Raw genomic sequence first — 10,830 nt, 5'->3', positions numbered from 1 at the left:
TGGGGAAACCCTAGATTTTGATAGGATTTGGAAATTTGTGTTGAATGATGTTATATTTCTTTGCTAATTTGGGTTGTTTAGGCTTCCATAGTATGCTAGGGTTAGGGTTATGTGTGTTTGATGTTGGTGTTAGGGTTATGTTGGTGTTAGGGTTGTGGTTATTGTTATGTGGGGGTTAGGGTTATTAATTCATATATATGTTAGGGCATATGTGTGCAAATATTTTTCTTAAGTATTTACTTGATATATGTGTGTTTTTGATTATTGTAGGGATGGGGAGAACATGTGTTTATGTTCATCATGTGGATAAAGAGGCCTTTTTGAAAGGCAATGTTGAGACGGACCCGGATGAGCTTGACATGGTGTTTGAGAGTAGTCCTAGCTATGCGGAGCTTTTGAAACAAGTGAGGAAAGATTTGAATTGGATGGACCCAAGTGACGTTGTTGAGTTCGAGGGAAGGCATAATGTTGGTTTAGGTATGCACATCCGTTGGAAGACAATGCGTGTGAACTCCGAGCAACGTTGGGTTGCATACAAGGAGACGGTTGCGGAATCTCTAGACAAGGCTCTTGAGTTATTTGCCTCCAAGAAGGTTGAGTCTACTTTGAATTTAGACTTGAACCGGAACCCCTCCCCGTTGGTTGCTAGCACTCCCCCACCCATGAACCAAGATCAAATGAGTGAACCTCAATTCACGCAAGAAGATTGGCCAACATTGAGCCCGACTCCAAACAACCAAAATGAAGGTTTTGAAGAGGAGAATGATGAGTACGAGGAGGATGACAACGAAGTTGACCTCCATGACAACAATGTGGGTGATCTCGACCAATATCATGTGCAAGAGACAATGGACCAATCCATCCCTTTTTCCCGTGCATATGCATCGGACTCGGATGACGATGGTCCTGATGAAGAAGTTGATGAGGAGGGGTTCACACCGAAGGAGGCCGAAGCATTCAAGAAGGTATTCGGGCGGGATCACAAGACACCATTGTTCAAGGATCTTAGTCTCGCGGATGAAGCCGTTGTGGATGGTGGAAAATGCATATCTCTTGGAGCTAGGCCAAGTTCTCACCGTGATTTGGAAGACGGCAAGAACGGGATATATCCCGGTTGTGAGTTTCAATCCTTCTTGGAATTGAAGACGTGGCTCGACAACTACTCGGTTATACATTATCGTCCACATAAAGTGGCCAACTCGGACGTGAATGTGCGTTACACGGTCAAATGTGAAGTGCCAACATGTCCATGGATTGTGCGTGCAAGGCCATGGAAAGGAGGTCCCACTTGGCGCATAGTGAGTTGTCTACCAACTCACATGTGCCGGCACAAGAATGCGGATGGCAAGCTTGTGTACCAACAACACAGACAACTCACGTCCGAGTTCATTGCTTACAGGCTGTCCAACCAAATATCCACACTTTCAACAATGAGCATCAAGAGTGTCATTGACCTTGTGAAAGCCATCTTTCATTACAAGGTGAAGTACGGCAAGGCACGGAAGGCGAAGCAAGCCGCATTCAAGATGTTGTATGGCAATTGGGAGGAAGCATACAACCGACTCCCTAGGTTGTTGTTAGCTATGGCCGCCACAAACCCAGGCATGGTTCACGTGGTTGAGCCTCATGGGCACCAAACATTGGTTCATAACGGGAGGACCATCCGAGTATTTGGCCGTGCATTTTGGGCCTTTGAGCAATGCGTGAGGGCTTTTGAGCATTGTCGGCCCGTCATCGCCATTGATGGCACGTTCTTGACCGGACAATACAAGGGCACTTTATTGGTTGCAATAGCAAGTGATGCCAATAACCGGGTGTTGCCTTTGGCTTTCGCTTTGGTTGAGGTGGAGAACAATGATAACTGAGAGTGGTTCTTGCGTCAACTGAGAACAAGGGTATTACCTGCTGAAAGGGAAATTTGTGTCATATCGGATCGCCATCCTGGAATTCTAAATGCGGTGGTGGTTGACATTCCCGGACATACAAAGTTGCATCATCGATGGTGCATGAGGCACTTTTGTGCAAACTTCTATAGGGCATGTGGTATCAAGGAGTTGGCCGATGATCTTCAGGATTGTTGTCTCGCTTTCACCAACAAGTGGTTTTCCATATTGTTCAATGCATTGCTCAGACACAAGAAACTTGACCCCGGCGGTCAGGAGTTTCTGAATAAGAACATTGCCGAAAGGAATATGCGGGCACGTGCTTTCGATGAAGATGGCCGGAGGTACGGTCAAATGACAAGCAATATGGCAGAATGCTTCAATAAGGTGCTCAAGGGTGTACGTGCATTACTCGTGACGGCAATAGTTCAATACACATTTGACAAGTTGAATGAATACTTTTTAAAGCACTCAATGGAGACTGATAAGCAGATTGCTGGTGAGAACAAGGATAAGCACAAGTACAATTTCCCACCAAAGGTCGAAGAATGGTTGGAATTTCAATCACGAAAGGCAGACTCCGAAGAAGCTGTACTATATGACGACAACGAGTGGAAGTATGAGGTGAAAGAGCCCGGAGGAACCACAAACGATGGCCGCCAACACGGAGGCCGGGCTTTCGAGGTCTCCCTAACACGGTGTGATTGCAGCTGCATGAGGCCGTCTTTGCTTCATCTCCCATGCTCGCACTTGTTAAATGCATCCCGGGTTAGGAATGTGGACGTCAATCACCCTCTTACCATGAGGGAGTCCGAATTCTCAATCATGACGGTAAAGAATACATGGACTCCACGGTTCCAGCCATACTTGGACCAATCACAATGGCCGGAGTATCATGGAGTTCAACTATGGCTGGACCCGGAATTGAAGATCGTTAGACGGGGAAGACGTAAGACAAAGCGTCTTAGAGGTGACATGGATGGATGGGGCCGTGGTGGTGGTGGAGAATACGGCACCGGCCAATTCCAAGAGCCTCGTGAGCAATCCCGTTGTGGGGGCTGTAGTAATGGGGGACACAACACAAGAACTTGTCCCAAACCAAGAAAGAGATCAAAGAAAAATGGTTCAAGCACAAGCCAAACAAATGATAGCCAACCAAGTGAACCAAGGGGTAGCCAACCAAGTCAAACAAGTGGTGGAGTGCCAAACCACTCAAATCAAACAAGCCAACGAGGAACTAGGCAACAAAGAGGGAGTCATCTTGGTCTTAGAAGAGGCCGTGGTGGTGGTCTTGGCCGTGGTGATGGTCTTGGCCGTGGTGGTGGTAGAGGCCGTGGTGATGGTCTTGGCCGTGGTGAAGGTCTTGGCCGTGGTGATGGTCTTGGCCGTGGTGGTGGTAGAGGTCGTGGTGATGGTCTTGGTCGTGGTGAAGGTCTTGGCCGTGGTGATGGTCTTGGTCGTGCTGGTGGTAGAGGTCGTGGTGATGGTGTTGGTCGTGGTGAAGGTCTTGGCCGTGGTGGTGGTAGAGGTCGTGGTGGTGGTCTTGGCCGTGCTGTTGGTAGAGTCCGTGGTGGTGGTGGTGGTATAGGCCGTGGTGGTGGCGGTAGAGGCCGCGGTGGTGGTGTAGGCCGTGGTGATGGTGGAGGCAGTGGTGATGGTGGAGGCAGTGGTGATCTTGGCCTTGGCGGCGGCCGTAGTGAAGGAATGTTCTCTTGGCTCAATGGACCATTGCCGTATGTGACTTACTATGATCTTATTCTTTTGGCTCAATGCTTGTGTTGTCATTTTGTATTGTGTGACTAACTATTATATTGCCATTTTCATAGATATGGAAACAATGAAGGGGGTGGAGGACACGGAGGGGGAAGGTGAGATCCCTTGGTGGTGGGAGGAGGGAGAAGAATAAGAAACTACATGGACCGTGATTTGGACAAGTATATGTGCTATGTGTGTATGACTATGTGAGGGGACTAATATTTCTGTGTATGACTATATGAGATCCCTATGTGTGTATGACTATGTGATTTGGACAAGTATATGTGCTATGTGTGTATGACTATGTGATTTAGACTACTATTTCTGTGTTTTGGACGCCTGCATTTAATTTGGATATGATTATGTGGCATCTTTATGAATCAAAAAACAAAAAAACCAGCAGTTATTTGAAAATAGCAGTTAGTGCAGCGCCTAAGGCCAAGGCGCCACACTACACAGTGCAGCGCCTCGGTCTTCGGCGCTGCACACCTGGACATGGCAGTCCAGAGAGCAACAGAATCATTCCAGAGAGCACCAGGAGCGTTCCAGTTGGTTTTGCACCACAAAAATTGCTAAGTCAGTGTGCAGCGCCCAAGGGAAAGGCGCCACACTATACAGTGCAGCGCCTAATCCATGGGCGCTGCACTGTATAGTGTGGCGTCCTTCCCTTGGGCGCTGCACACTGACTTAACAATTTTTGGGGTGCAAAACCAACTGGAATGCTCCTGGTGCTCTCTGGACTGGAATGTCCAGGTGTGCAGCGCCTAAAGGAGAGGCGCTGCACTGTGTAGTGTGGCGCCTTTCCCTTAGGCGCTGCACCCCTGGACATTTATTAGGCTGCACCAACTCCCTCCCACCCATCCCCACCCCACACACCCCACCCTCCACACAAACCCGAAGCTCAGTGCCTCCCCTCTGCCCTCCTCTCTCCCCCTCTCAAATCCTTCTCAGATCCGAAGTATTTGACCGTGGATTTCGAAGCCAACCCCTCCCTTAAGGTAATCTCCTCCGATCCCCTCGTTTTCATCCATAGGAATTGTCACATTTGCTCAAATCTTGCTAGTTTGGGGGAAACCCTAGTTTTTGATAGGATTTGGAAATTTGTGTTTCTTTGCTAATTTGGTATGGTTAGGTTTTCATAGTATGCTAGGGTTAGGGTTATGTTGGTGTTAGGGTTGTGGTTATTGTTAAGTGGGGGTTAGGGTTGACCAATAATTCTCGGTTTTGTAGGCATGGCTTCATCCGGTTCCATGACGAGGCCACCGTGTGCTAACCAAGAAGACATGCCGAACAAGTGGGAGGACGCATCTTTGGACAAGGTGAAGGAGAAAGATGTCAACATCCCGCCTTGTTGGTGTGGAGATGTTTGCAAGGTGAAGGTGTCCACCGACCGAAAGAAAGCATGGACGGAAGGGCGGAGATATTTTGTATGCCCGAACTATGCTTATGATCGTGCACTTCCAACTAACGCCTATGACCAACCACCGGTAAGCTCGAGAAGTAAAATGTTACTCTCAAATGTGTGTCAACACTAACAACAAATTTTTATGCAGTCACCGCCTCCTCTATGCAAGTACTTCACGTGGATAGATCTTGAAGTGCCAGAAGATGTGAAAAAGGACCAATACGCAGATTGTCTTAGGCGGCAACGACGGTTCGAAGAATCGTTTCGAAGAGGCTTGGAGGAAGAGCGTCGTCAGAAGGAGAGGATGGAGCGGAAGAAACGAGAGGAGGAGAGGGCACGCCAAGCGAAACTTGCTCGTGAGGAGGAGAGGGCAAGAAAGCTTGCAAAGGCTCGCGAGGCGCAAGAGGAGGACTCGGCACGTGACAAGAAGGGGAAATGGCCTCGCTCTACTCAGTAGGGACTTCGCTTCGGTGCACTCGTCGTCAACTATTTTCTAATGAATGTGTCATGAAGTTGTGAGGGCATGTGAGATGTTGGTGAACTATCTTCTAGGGCAAGCTGCCATTTGTCATTTGTAATGAATGTGTCGTGAACCATGTCGTAGTAATGTTTGAATTGTCTTAAGTTATGAACTCGTCGGCTTAAAATTTATGTTTGTTCAAATTGTTGTGATGCTGCAGTCATTGTAAGTATTGTGGATGTGATGCAAGCCAACTGTGGCTCTCTGGATCGTCATGGAAGTAGTGCAGCGCCTAAGGACAGGGCATCGTACGTAGTTATCAAAAGCATCGAGTAGTTCCAATAAACCATCGTACGTAGTTATCAAAAGCAAGTGAGTTGTGCTCACGAAGCGGGGCGCGTGCAGTGCTACGAGCTTGCTCCACACAAAGCTGGAAGCGGGTAACATACGCAGAATGATGCTTGGCCCAGTCCTTTATCTTCCGTTGCCTTCTCCTATCCAACCTGCGTGGTATAAAACCAAACATTAGCACAATCAAAAGGAGTCCCGATGATTAGACAATACACACACATGCTCTCTTACCTATGAAGTGCTTTATCCGTGTCCACCCAATCCGGCGGGTGAGGCTGGAAAAGACCAAACTGACGATACACGCGATGCGGCAAATGAAACTCAACCGCCCAGTTGCATATCAGTGGGCACCGCATAAGCCAGAGATCCTTATCCCGCAAGCACATCGGGTTGAGGCGGAAGTCCGCGGTGTACCCCAAGCTCTCACCCGCGCCATATGGCTGCCATTCCACCTATGAAACAGGGCAACAATGCAAATTTGATAACTATTTTTCAAGCAAGCATGAGAAAGGACTAAAGTAATGACCTCCTTACCTGCTCAGGCGTAATCGTGTCCAACTCGGGAATGTACTTTTGGTACATGAGATTGACATCGTTCGTCATCTCGGAAACGATATCCCACTTGTAAGCCCACGTGGGGCGCCGTAATTCGTCATGTTCATCTGCATACCAAGGATCAAACCTGACGCTCTTCGGGCGTCCAACAGGCAGACGCTCCTAGCTCCATACAGAAAGTAGAAGCAGATTACCACCAATGCCCGCACTAGGTGTGATCCTGCAACACGCATCATCCAGCTACATATGAAAGAAAAACAATGTTAACTTGACAGCAAGCTTGCATTGCTAATGAATAAATGAGTTGATCACAAAACAGACCAACTACCTATCGGTACAAGTAGGCAAGAGTCGCTGAACCCCAGCTCCATTTGCTATCGAAGACGGTCAACGCCTTCAGCCACATCCATGGAGCGTTCTTGCCAGTGGAGTCAGGAAATAAAGTCCTCGACACAATGTACCACATATACACACGAGCATGTGTCTGGATCACATCATCGGTTGCATCCGGAGGGCACGTCGCAAAGTTATTTTGAATCCACGTGAAAGCAGCTCCGGCTGCCTTCCTTTCCCTCTTCTTCTTCTCTTCTCCCTCCTCTACATCATCCTCGGCCTCGGTAGGAGCCATACCAATAAGAGCAATCATCTGCTCGCGCCACCCATCAGAATCGGTGCTCATACATAGAGGCCTCCCGTCGGTAGCAAGACCGGTGATCAACGAGACATCGTCGAGCGTCACGGTCATCTCCCCGGTCCGAAGATGGAAAATGTGGGTCTCTGGCCTCCACCGATCAACAAGAGCGGACACCAGTGGAGCGTTCAGATTCGGCGTGGACCGGTTGACCAACAGAATCCACGGGAGTAGTCCTGCCTGCTTGATGTACGGTGTGTACCGCTCATCGTAAGGCATGGCAGGACCAGAGACCCCGTGATACCGAATCTTCAGAGGTTCAAGCTTCTGCAAAAAACAAGTAATGACAAATCTTAGGGCATGTAAATTTCAACTAAAGGCAAATTTGCAAAATATTTAGATTACTCATTATTACCTTATCCTTCTCGCGCATCATGTAGGACCGGTGTTGCACGTCATAGACATCGTCCAGAAGCCAAACCATCCTTACAATTTCAAACAATAAACATATAAAAGTTCATCTTCATCTCAAATAAACTAAACAAAAATAGGCATCTCATATATATCTAAAAAAACTAAACAATCTAGGGTTTCAACAACAAGAATCATATATTGTGAACTAATAAATAACACTACGGTACTACCAATATGAATACACATCCTAAATCGAGCAAACCAAACAAATCAAGGGTTCCATCAAATCATGGACAAATCTCTAGAATGGCAACAAATTTACGGAGCAAAAGAAAGAGAAGGGAAGAGTTTACCTAGTAGGATGGATTGGGGATCGAATCCACGGATCAAATCTTCAGATCTGAGAGGGATGTGGGGGGATTAGATGGGGGCGCCGCCGCCGCCGCTGCTCTCTGTACAGAGAGCGGAGAGATGAAGAATTGTCGGGTCGAGCTGGGGCGGCCGCCTTAAGTCACTGTGCAGCGCCCAAGGGCTAGGCGCTGCACGTCAAAGTGTGGCGCCTAGCTCTTAGGCGCTGCACAGGTGCGTGTGGGGCCGCAACTGGACCAGGGCTGCCACGCTGGCAGGATGTGCCACGCCTAAGGGGAAGGCGCTGCACAGTAGGGTGCGGCGCCCAGATGTCGGGCGCCACACCAAAGGGTCAGCAGAGTGAAATTTTTTCCTGAACAGGTCAGTTTGTGGTTTGATTTCTGCCTCGGGTCAAATCTGTGATTTCTGCCCCTTTCTGCCCCTTTTTGTGCTGTGGGTGTACGTAGATTGGAGGAGCCGCTCGTCGGCCCTGTTCACGGCCAGCCCGACCTTCCCGAAAGGGAAAGTGGGCACCGACGCGCCCCCGCCCGGCGCCACCCAGCGGGAGGACTGCGAGCCGCCTCGCATTATTTCCCTTCCCTTTTCCTGCCCCCGGCCGGTCCAAATCTGGCGCCAGTGCCCGGATGGCGACGTGAGAGCCGCGGCCTGCACGGACGCCACCACCACGTACACCATCGACCACCCTCGCCCTACCTAGCTAGCTAGGCCACAGACGGCACGCCCACGCGTACGTGCTCTCCATCAGTCAGTCCATCGGCTCTGTGCGTGCCTCGTTCGTCCCCTCCGGCCGCTCTGCTGGCAATGCCAATTATGCCATTGCCATGCCGCCCGTGGCCCGGTGGCCTGCCGGTGGGGCGCCGCTCTGGCGGTGCCAACAGACAGGCAGAGCAGCACGCGCCCGCCCTGCGCTGCGCTACGTAGCGAGCCATGCAGCAGATGGCCGGGAGACACCGTCTCTGGCTCGCTGGCTTGTGTGCACGACGGCGTAGGCCCCGTGGCCGTGGGGCGGGGTCGGCCGGGCCGGCGATCAATGGCGCGCGTCGCCACGCCTGCGCGAGTTGGCGATTTAGAGCATATCCAGCAAAGGCGAAAATATTATCGAGCGCTGAAATAGTTTTACAGCCACCTTTAGGGCGCCGCGACAACATTGATTTTTCACATGCCAAAAACGCACGTCCAAAAAAATATTCAGTGCAGATTATGAAGCGTGTGTGGTCTGGCGCCCAACATTTACAATGTGCGATAGCGCTTTTTAGCATGTGCGTTAATTTTTTTGCGCGCGCATCGTTTTGAAACATCTGCTAGAGCGTCTTCGGCGTTCAAAAAGGACGGGTTTTAGCGTGTGGAGTAGTTTTGAAGCGTCTGTTGCAGATGCTTTTATCAAAACCCTGCTGCCAGCTGGTCTGATTCTACCGAGACAGTGGTGCTAATGAGCAGTTGTTTTATTTATTTATTTTTGCGAATATAGTGAGCAGTTGGTTAATTACTTTAAACACTGGAGGAGGCGAGGCCAACGCTCCCCGCGCTAGAGTTTGCGGTGGCGGCGGCGGCGACGGCGGTGGAGGGGTCACGGCTATAGGATGGGGTGAGCGGGGTGCTGGCGCGTGCATCCATCAGGTCCAGTTCGCCGGTGCTGGCACGCGCGGGGCAATGGTGGCGGGGAGGGGAGAGTGCGGCGCGAGCGCTCGTGTGTGCAAGCGGGCGGAAGCAGGCACCCCAAATACACAGCGCGAGTTGGCGATTCGGACCGCGCGCCCAACTCCATATACCGCGCGCGCGGTTATTGCGCGCCCGCTGGAGCCATTCTATCGGTTGCGCGCGTGCTAGAATGACAAAATTTACGACGCGGCGCTTATTTAGCGCGGCTGTTGAAGATGCTCTAATGAGCAGTTGGTTTGTTTTTCTAATATAGTGAGCAATTGGTTAATTACTTTGAACACTGTGGCGGTTCAGCCGGCGGTAGGGGGAGGAAGAAAGAAGTTTGGCCGGAGGAGGAATACTGAAATGCTGTCCAACGGTACGTTTAGGGAAAAATCGACTGAAATGTTGTTTTCAGGCAACTGTTTTCTAGTACGCGCTTCCTAACTAAACATTAACTTTGACACGACCCAAGCCAAGACGTTAGGCTTAGGTCCTTGACATTGTCCTGGCCGAACTTTTACGGTAGCGGTATTGTTAGAGGAGTCTGCTGCCGTGCAAGCATTGACTTGGGCGGCGCCGAACTTGCAACTCCAGCACGGACCGAAGCCGAAGAAACAATTCCTTATTTAACATTATCTTAAATTTCGTTTTCTTATTTAACATTGGAAAACCTTTTTTTCCTATCTAATAATGAATCTAAAATTTTATGCCTTTTATAACACTTTCATCCATTTTAAGCCTAAGTGATACTTGAAAAGACTCTTTTGACCCTCATATGATATATGTGTGTGTGAGGCAGTAGCATACACACAACATCAAGGAGGCAAATAGCGCACACACACGCATCGGCAGTAGCAAACACGCAGTAGCACATACGCACACGCACACGCACACACACTGTAGCACACAGGCACGCAGCAATGCAGCATCACACGTGCACAGCAGCACACACGGAGCAGCAACACACACCCACGCAGCAGCATCACACAAACACGCATGTACGCGCGACAGCCGGTACACGATACCCGAACAAGTATTTCATTGATCCCATTGTAAGAGCACATAGAGCTAGCTTGCCTGGGTACTGTGGGTATTTAAATATGTATATATCCACGCGGCAGCCGGTACACAAATACCCGAACAAATATACATACATGGTTATGTGTATTGTGTACTTGCAGCACAGACGTGTGGGTATTTAAAAGTATATGCGTACACCGGCTAGAGTCATAAACCATGTACATGCTGCTACTGCCGTGTGCATGGCTTTTGATGCATGCGTGCAATTGTACGTGGGCAATTTTGCCATGCACCACGTACAAAGCTAATGATAGATCATCTAATGTATGCATCCAACGGCGGAGCT

This window comes from Triticum aestivum, chromosome 2A (assembly GCF_018294505.1).
Source record: "Triticum aestivum cultivar Chinese Spring chromosome 2A, IWGSC CS RefSeq v2.1, whole genome shotgun sequence".
NCBI classification, from domain to species: Eukaryota; Viridiplantae; Streptophyta; class Magnoliopsida; order Poales; family Poaceae; genus Triticum; species Triticum aestivum.
The sequence above is the reverse complement of the archived record's forward strand: the minus strand, read 5'-3'. Positions refer to the sequence as shown.